This window comes from Pollicipes pollicipes, unplaced genomic scaffold, assembly GCF_011947565.3.
Source record: "Pollicipes pollicipes isolate AB1234 unplaced genomic scaffold, Ppol_2.1 Scaffold_4219;HRSCAF=4965_pilon_pilon_pilon, whole genome shotgun sequence".
Classification (NCBI taxonomy): Eukaryota; Metazoa; Arthropoda; class Thecostraca; order Pollicipedomorpha; family Pollicipedidae; genus Pollicipes; species Pollicipes pollicipes.
The window spans coordinates 12,896,330-12,905,302 of NW_023596448.1; positions in this window are offsets into that span (position 1 = coordinate 12,896,330).

The window sequence follows — 8,973 nt, forward strand, 5'->3', positions numbered from 1 at the left end:
AGAGTTAAAGGGTTTTCCATGTTTGTTTAGGATTTTGAACTGAAATAGCCATCTGGAAGATTATTAGGTGCAGTTCATAGCCTGCCATTCTTGAGACTTAAAACCCTCCAGTTTCTAGGCCCAAATTTTACCCAGGCGTCCATAACGTCACTTTAATGAAGTCATTCCACTGACCATGCGGCGTTTAAGTCCGAAACAATTATAAGTGACGAGTTGTTCTTATCTGGAATTTGCGAGCTCGATTGCCGATATGCCGGCTTCAATCGGCTCTCAACCAACGCCATGCAAAACACACCAGATTGTGACACAACTTACGTTTTGTGCTACATATTACAACAGTTGTACATTGTTCCTAGTTTTTACGAGAAAAAAATATTTGTAATCGAATAAGTTAAGAATGACGCTTTAACAGCGTATGTAAATATAAGCAAGCACTTTAAATCACGCATAGCTATGCAAAACACTGCGAGAAAGGAACAAAATACGAGCACCAAACAATATTTGTTCAGTACACCTTCAGTATCGCCGCGAGCCACCTCTCGAGAGTCTCAAGAGCTACAAGTAAGTGCTGTCTTACAAACGTTCCATGACGCAATCAAACAACAACGTATCGAGGAGCACATTTACTAAAAACATAAATTTTGCTGCGTAGAGAAGACTTTTCCCGTTAAAAGTGCACCAATATTTGTGAGTGAGCTTATTTCATCATATCTGATGTTTGCTTAAACATCTTCAAATGCGGAGCATTCCCCTTAATGTTCACAGCCACGGAAGGTTGGGACGCCATGACACGCACAGCCTACGCCTGCTCCTACGCCAATAGTAAGCAGAATTTCGTCAAATAAACCACAGTTCCTTAGATCAGGAGCACAACCCCAATTTCTTATTCCAAAGCTCGCAACGTAGCCGACATTTGCCTGAAAGCATGCATGCATATAGAATAGCTATGATTGGTAGTACATGGCGCCTTTGTCCCTAACTAACCCCCATCTCACCGAGCCGCCAAGCAATTCCACCCTGTCGACAAGCCGTCTGCGTCTAGTGCCACACTTGCCTCGAAGCTTGAGGTGGCTCTGGCGGTCATGGCGTAAAGAACTTGAGGGAACTTATGGCTGTGTGTTTGCTGTATGTGTATATATATATATATATATATATATATATATATATATATATATATATATATATATATATATATATATATATATATGTGTGTGTGTGTGTGTGTGTGTGTGTGTGTGTGTGTGTGTGTGTCATTGGGGCTTTACGACGCACTCAGCTGCTGAGGCTATATGGCGTCGCCTGCCTCTCACCCTGGCAGGAAGGGCGGGCACCGCGGGGAATCGAACCCCGTGCTGTGTGTTTGCTGAGTAGGCAAGCAACTAGTGGACAGCTCTAGCGTGAGAGGTAACTTGCCGAAGTTGAGGTATTCACTTTAAACCAAGTTCAATATTGATATGCACGTCGTGTGTAAATGAGCTGCTCGTTCAGCTCACTCGGGTTCCACCCGTTCTATTTGCGCCTGGTTTGCACGCCATTGCGGCCAGCGTGCAGTGCCGGTCCGGCCCGTGCCAGCGGAAATGCCCGCATCTGGGGCGGTGAGGGTTAACTTGATCAAATTGTCGGTGATGGATCCCCGTGTTCGGACTTCTACCACGGCATCCCGGCTCTCACGTTACCAAAACATCGTTCGAGGCGCCTGCCACATCCTCTCAGCAGTCACTCAATTGCACAACTTGCCGACAGCAAACATCGAGGCATCGGAGTTTTCTTTCCTTCAAAGTATCGACGCACGTGTAAAACAGGCGAATCCTATGCCCAGCGTGCGGTTGCGCTTGTAAAATAAATTGGCAACAGCTGTGTGAAGTTTGCCGACAGCCCTTTGGCGAAATCCCACGCACGTCTACGCCCTCTGTGCAAGTCCAAGCAAACGAAGGAACTCCCGTTCTCTCTCTCCGAACGGAACTCTCTCGGCTCCCGTTCACCGTGGGCGATTATGAGGTCACTTAGTAGCTCTGGCAGGCACATTCCACGAGTCATGAACCTGTCGAACTTACCTGTGACGTCACCGCCGAGACACGTTCTGTGCTCAGCCAGGAGACGAATAGGTGCAATAAGTTATGGTTATACGCCTGCGTCGACACGTCTGGCAACGTCCAAGGAGTATCGACGACCGTGCACATTGGAAAGGGATGAACTTAATAGGAGCACACGGGAGCGTGCCCGCTTCCCCTGTCAAAATTGTACGCGCAACAATGTGCATGTGAATAGTTGCTGATGGTTAAGAATCCAGATCGATGCGGTAAAATAAGTAGGCTGAAAACATCCGATGCTATTTAACGACCTGTCCACGGTGGAAATATTTTTTCACTGAAAGCATATTGGTTGTGCTCTCCCCTCCCCAATGTTCTGCGTGCACCCTTGACATGGCAAATGACAGCTGATGTTAATGCTACCCATGCTAGCACAGCGTACTTCAGACAGGCTGAGAGCGTAATTCACTGGACAGCGTAGTTCACTTCAGACAGACTTCAGAGTGACAACGTTCTTCACTGGACAAGTGACTTGTTGCCTGTGGCGTCACAGGCAACCACATCAGAGGCACGTTGTTTTCAGTAGAGAGCTGTTCTCAAGTCGCAATGCGGCACTTATGTTTCATGTTATTAATCGCCATACACGGAACGGTGAACACTGAGGGACGTCGAGCTTCTATCGAACGACTCCAAACAAAACCACGATTAAAAGTGTTCACAGCACTAGAAAATGCTTAATTATTTTTAAGTCTCCCGCGCATTGTTGGTCTCTTGCGTCGACCAACAATACACGGGAGATCCAGACCTGCACCTCGATTCTGCTTCATTGGATTGATTCCGACTTCGATTGAAGGTGCATGAGGCGAATTCGGACACTGACTCTGAACAGCATCAAGTATCCCGAGTTGACTCCGATTCCGATCCCGTGAGGCAACTTTGTATATGATGATACGCAGGGTCAGACCTGTGTCTGTCCCCCAAGATTTCTTCCGGGGAACCGGTTCATGGTTCCTGGTTCCGCAACTAGGAAGAGCCTTGGACCAATCTGGTATTAGGTCGATGAATCCGGCAGGAATCAGTACGCAGCTTCATATTAGGTCAAAATATTCGGTAAGAACCAGGATCCAACCTCAAGTGAAGTCGAAAGATCCAGCAAGAACCAAAAGCCAGCCTGGAACATGCAGAGATCCAGCGGGAGCCAGGTTACAGCTCAGGATTTACTTGAGGTTCAGCAAAAGTCAACCTCTATTCTGGAGTGGTACCAATGTAAGCAGCAAGAACCAGAATCTTGTCTGAGACTCCTGTCAGCCTTGATGTTCAAGGCTCAGCAAGATATTTCTCCGGGGCACCATCTTCCAAAATAGTTTGAGGGACTAAACAGGGAAAAAAATCATACGAAATTTCAATTCTGGCGCTTCGTAAAACTGATATCGGTGACTGAAAACAATCCGCATTACTCATTTCAGAAAACTTTCCAAAGTTTAGCTGTTTGATATAACCATACCACAAAGAGATCTTACAAATACATGACACACCTTGCAGAATGAAACAGTGAGAAAGTTCAGGGAGGTGAGTTTAACCATTTTGTTGTTTTTTCTGTATGCACGTGGTCTTGTCTACATGGCTCAAACCATGGACGTAGGAACTGGGGGGGGGGGGGGGGGGGGCAGGGTGGTCATGCCCCCCCCCCCGCCCACCTCTCAAGGTGGGGACCAACTGGGCTAACTATCCCCCCCCCCCACACCCCACACACACACTTTTCAGATGAAAGCTGCTGCTTTTGCAACGCATCAGACATGCATGCCGATTTACATAGTTTGCCAGCCATCTTCCTCAAGATGCGTCATCTTTTTCGTTTGCTTATTGGCACTCGTTCAATATAATAACCACAGGCGGACGCCGCGCGGCCAGTGGAGACTGCAACGCCGGGCGTCGTGGCTGTTGTTGCTATGACTTGCGAGCACGCATGTTCAAAACCATGTCACATAGTTTTTTTTACCGGTAATCAGTTCTGACTGAATCTTGAACATTTTAAGACGACTATGGATTGGTCATGTTAGTAGAAATTCGGGACTCTATTTCATCTACAATCTACGTTGAGGGAGTTTTCAATGCCTCTGAAGAACCCAGAAAACGTGCAACTGGAGTCTATGTGACAAGTATTGGACCACTTGTGGCGATTAGCGACGATGTTGCATCAATGCGGGTTTCTGTGCTGATCTGGAGCAAACTGCACGGGTCAGAGGGCTTCCCGTGTGTGGATGGGGAACAATGTGATATGATATATCATTCTAATGGCCTCCAGATCGACCAGGAGAACTCGCCTCGTGTCACCAGAATAACAGCCAGAAGACACTTCGTGATCGGACGGAATGGCTCTTCAGCCTTGGACCGGAACCGGTAATGTGCCACTGCTGTTTTGCTTAATGGGCCCTTTGCCCGGAAGGAAATGAGGGGTCTCATTATTGTTGAGTAAAGTGGGTCAAAATGAATTAAAACGACGAACAAGGTCACCCCATGTTGGCCTAAGAACGCTCATTTTCTGGAACGGATTTCTGAAAGTTGTATCAAAAGTTGCCCGCCCGCAACCTCGAGAGCAAGGACAACGATGGCCTGGGTTGCAGCTTCCGTAAAACCAAACGGCGTCCCCCACTGCCAGTGCCACCAAACTTGCAGTGTTAGGGAAGGCAGAGTAGCACGGCGGGCGCCTTGTTGCTGTATTCTTGACAGATTGGTTGTTACAGAAACATGAACAGTTGAGATTTTTATTTTACTCTCCCAGTTCCACCACCAGATTCCAGCACCACTTCGCGGTGCTTTAAGGGCTAATCCGTTCTTATCATCAGTCTTAGAATAGCACACGTGACATATGCGCCCAGACTGCCTTCTGAATGTACGATTTGATGTCCTGAAGCGTTCAAAGGTATTTCTTTTCGAAGCGCTATCATTTTTGCACACCTGTTGGCCAAGGCTTAATATTAACTGCTGGGCCAACGCCGCGCGGCCTACGGCCACTGCAACGCCTGGCGTCGAGGTTTTTGTTTCCAAGATTTACGAGCGCGCATACTCAAAATTACGTCAAATAGTTCTTATTATTAACCGATTTAAATTCTGAAAGGTAATTATTTCAAAAGAATCATCATTTTCGTCCACCGGTGGACCACGGCGAAAAATTAGCCACTGGGACTGCCGAGGACCGTGGAGACTGCAACGCCTCGTGTGGACGTTTTTGTTGCAAAGATTTGCGAGCGCGCATGTTTAACAACCACGTTACATAAATTGTATCACTAACCGATTCTGACCGAATGTTAATATTTCCAGACAAACATGGCTTGGCCGTGTTAATACACATTGTTGACCACTCGATCAACCATCAAATTTTCATCCTCAAATTTCGTTCAGACATATGCATCTGCAATCTACCTTCGTGATGTACTTAATGTCTGAATAACCCAGACCAAAATTCATGGAATTTTGCCTCCCCAGGAAAGACAATGTTGAGATGGACCAGTCATCCTTGAAAGCTGGATAGCCTTATTTGCCGAATAACATGGATGAGTCGAATAGGCAAGATTGTGCACTAGTGAGAAACAGCTCTAGATGCATATCTAGCACATAGCGGCCATGACATCTGAATAAAGAGCTGTAACAACCTCCACCTCTACACCCCCTCCCCAGGTCATCAGGCTTGCTTTCTAAAAAACAGAAAAGTTCCTGAAGTAAGCCCTAAGTCTGCCCCCACACTTTTTTTAAATGGTTCTACGCCTATGACTCAAACATCCACTTCTAGCACTTAAAATAAAATTTTCACCCAAGGCTGGTTAGAGGAATGTCCGCAGCAGTGGAAAAATGCCGCTGCACCACAGCAGCATCAGATCTACTGAAATTATAGTTTGTTTACCTCGAATTATGTCTACCAATAAGTCTTGTCTTGCCGGTCACTGCCATGGAAGCCCCGTTCCAACCCAATAAGCCCTCAACAGCTTCAAAGACAGGCGACAGCAAGCTTTCACAACAGGAGCTTCGAAACGAGCCAGAGAGCTCGTGCCATGACACATAAAATAACAGCGGTATCTCACCCAACTTGACTTATTCTGACATTCGTTTTGTCAATGTCCGTTCTGCCTAAGGTGATATAAAATGGATAGCACCGAACCGACCCAAAAACACAGGCTTCGCTGGATGGACTTAATCAACTGGCGTTTTTCTTGTCATCTTAAGAACAGGTCGATAGACATTCATAGTCATGAAAAAATATTATCAGAGGCCAGTTTTATAACAAAATTCCGCCAAAGGATGAAATTTGGTTCAGATTTTCCTCCTCCGAGTTTTACAAATCTCGGAGCGAAACAATTCTCCTCCACGAAAATCCCCCGTCGTCGGGAGCGATTTTTATAAACAAAACGTGCCGCGAGAAGCGCAATGGTAATGCGCAATAATTGTAGAAAATGGGCCGATAAAAAAATCTGCCTCATCGTTGCGTTAAAGAAATAAAGCCAACATACTTTTATCAGAATGCACCCTAAGTAGGTTGCAATGGCTCAGAAACCTATCTGAAAATTAATTAGAATAGAATCAAGTTTGTTGCCCGGCAAGGAAAATACGCTTACCATTGTTTTACATTTACTCAGAGGTTGTGTACGTTCGTAGACACGAGTGAAGCCAAGATATAAAGGGCTAGATAGGACAACAGTTGTCCTTCAGGACGTGAAAGCCATCGACATCTTGGTAAAGACACTGAACCGTATGTGCAGGTTACGTGTTACGTTGGAGGCGTTTGGTATTTTGTGCTGGTGGTAACTACTTCGTCGTTTTGTGGCTTTTGTTGAATATGTTGCGTGGTAACATGGTCTCTGCGTGCCACGATATACCGCAAATGGCTATGGATTTGGGCTTTTCGTGCTGTTGTTATTGGCGGTGACGGAAGCGCCGATCAGGGCACATGGTCCCCTTTGAAGGAAACATTTATCCTCTAGTTAAGGTCAGTGCTCCCAGATTTTTCATTCATCGATGACCTCTTTCAACTTCTTAACTGACCTGCACCACTTCTTGTGTTTAACCTTACACGTTTGGGATATTGCAATTACTGATTTCTGCTAAAATAGCTTCCTGCCAGGTTCCTGGATGGTGCATCTCTTTACGTGGCCAGTCACATATAATTTTGATTATCTACTGCTTTGTGTTTGTAACAAGCGGTGCATTCAATGCTGTGTCACAATGCTGGCATTGTTTCATTGTCTGATACTGATGTAGGCACGGTGCGTTTATTGCTGTGCAAAAATCGCGGTAGGAGTACTGGTGGTTGTGTATGTTGCTAATACATATTGGCCAGTGCACTCCCAAAAGCTTATGATAGGTGCCCATTTGTGCAAAAGTTCTGTCATGGTGTGCCTTTGATTCTTTGAATAATGCATTACTACATCGGAATGACTGAGTTTTCTTAAGTTGATATTTGTTGTTTTTGTGCTTATTAGCGTGACTGACAGAAGAGAACTGTCATTGCAAAGTGAAATCTGATCCTCCAAGCACTGATTATTCCCAGGAATCAGAAACTGGTCCAGACGCCATGAAGACTATATTTAGTTTGAACTATTTACCGACGCTGCTACCTTCCGACACCCAGATAGACTAGGATTATGCACATTACGCCACCGTTTACCATCGTCACCATTATGCACATTATGCACATTAAAATACGCGTATGAGACATCAGCGCATCTATATCTTCATTCTCTCATTTTTCTCCGAAGAATAAGCCTATTACTACTACCTTAATTGCTCGTAGGTTTAAATGTTTCTTTTCATTACTTTGAACATGGTTTTATGAGTCCTGGAATTATGTCCAAATCATTTGGGGACAGTTTGGTCAACCACGCTGCAAATTATTTCCCTAGACATTGGTAGACTGGACATGGGCAGAAGTTTTAAGTGACATGCAGTGAAGCTACTGTCTTGGTGTTGCGTGTAGTATTTTGTCCTGCTTTCAGCCACAAGCAATGATGTCAACAACAAATAGTGGCGAAGAAGGACTGCCAAGAAGGCCCGGTAAGCCGCCAACAGTTCGACAATCCCGCATCCTTAAGTCACCGTTTGCAACTGAAAAACTGCGGTGGGCTGATCAATTCCTCAGCAGAAACAGTCAGAAGGCTGTCATGAGCACTGAGGAGCACCGCCACTACATTGGTCAGCTGGACGCGGCTCTCCTTGCAATGCCCTGGGGGGTGTTGGACAGTGTGGTGGTTTGCTGCATCGGTACGAATGTCGTGTGAGATCCCGGCCCCCACCTCCTGGAAACTCAGTTCGGTTTGAAAAACCACCCAACCGAGCTGGTTTGGATTCTGTTGGCCACCTACCGACATGTGTGTCTTCATTACCAGGCGAAGCTGCACAACCCGCACCTGCAAAGGCACACCAATCGCAAAAAATCACCATAACAGTTTGGTTTTTTGGCTTTTTGAATTAGAGCCCTTTCGACCAGACATGATCATTTCAGGACTATGGGATGAAGGAAAATGGTTAACGATGGGACGGACGTGCATGCGCCTAGGGGGCCAACCGCCGAGCTTTAACCCGCGCATGCGTGGGTACCCGGACGGGGTCCCCCTCTCACGGGGCTCTCGGCCCACTCGTGGCTGACGCACGCATCCTGTCCCGGACAAGCGGGGTGTCGCGAGGATGCAGGATGAGGCGAGATAGAGGATAAGAGGGACGGATGCACCACAACAGTGCTGTTTAGAGGAGGTTAGGCAGACTGTAGGCGCCGCCGTCTTCGTTTGCTGGGTGGTGTAGCCGGCAGACACCGTTTCCTACAACTGTAGGCGCCGCCGTCTTCATTTGCTGGGTGGTGTAGCCGGCAGATACCGTTTCCTACAACTCTCACATCTCCACGACCGTCGGGGTCGTTCGGCCTATTACCTGCTCTTTGTTTAGGCTTCTGTTGTTC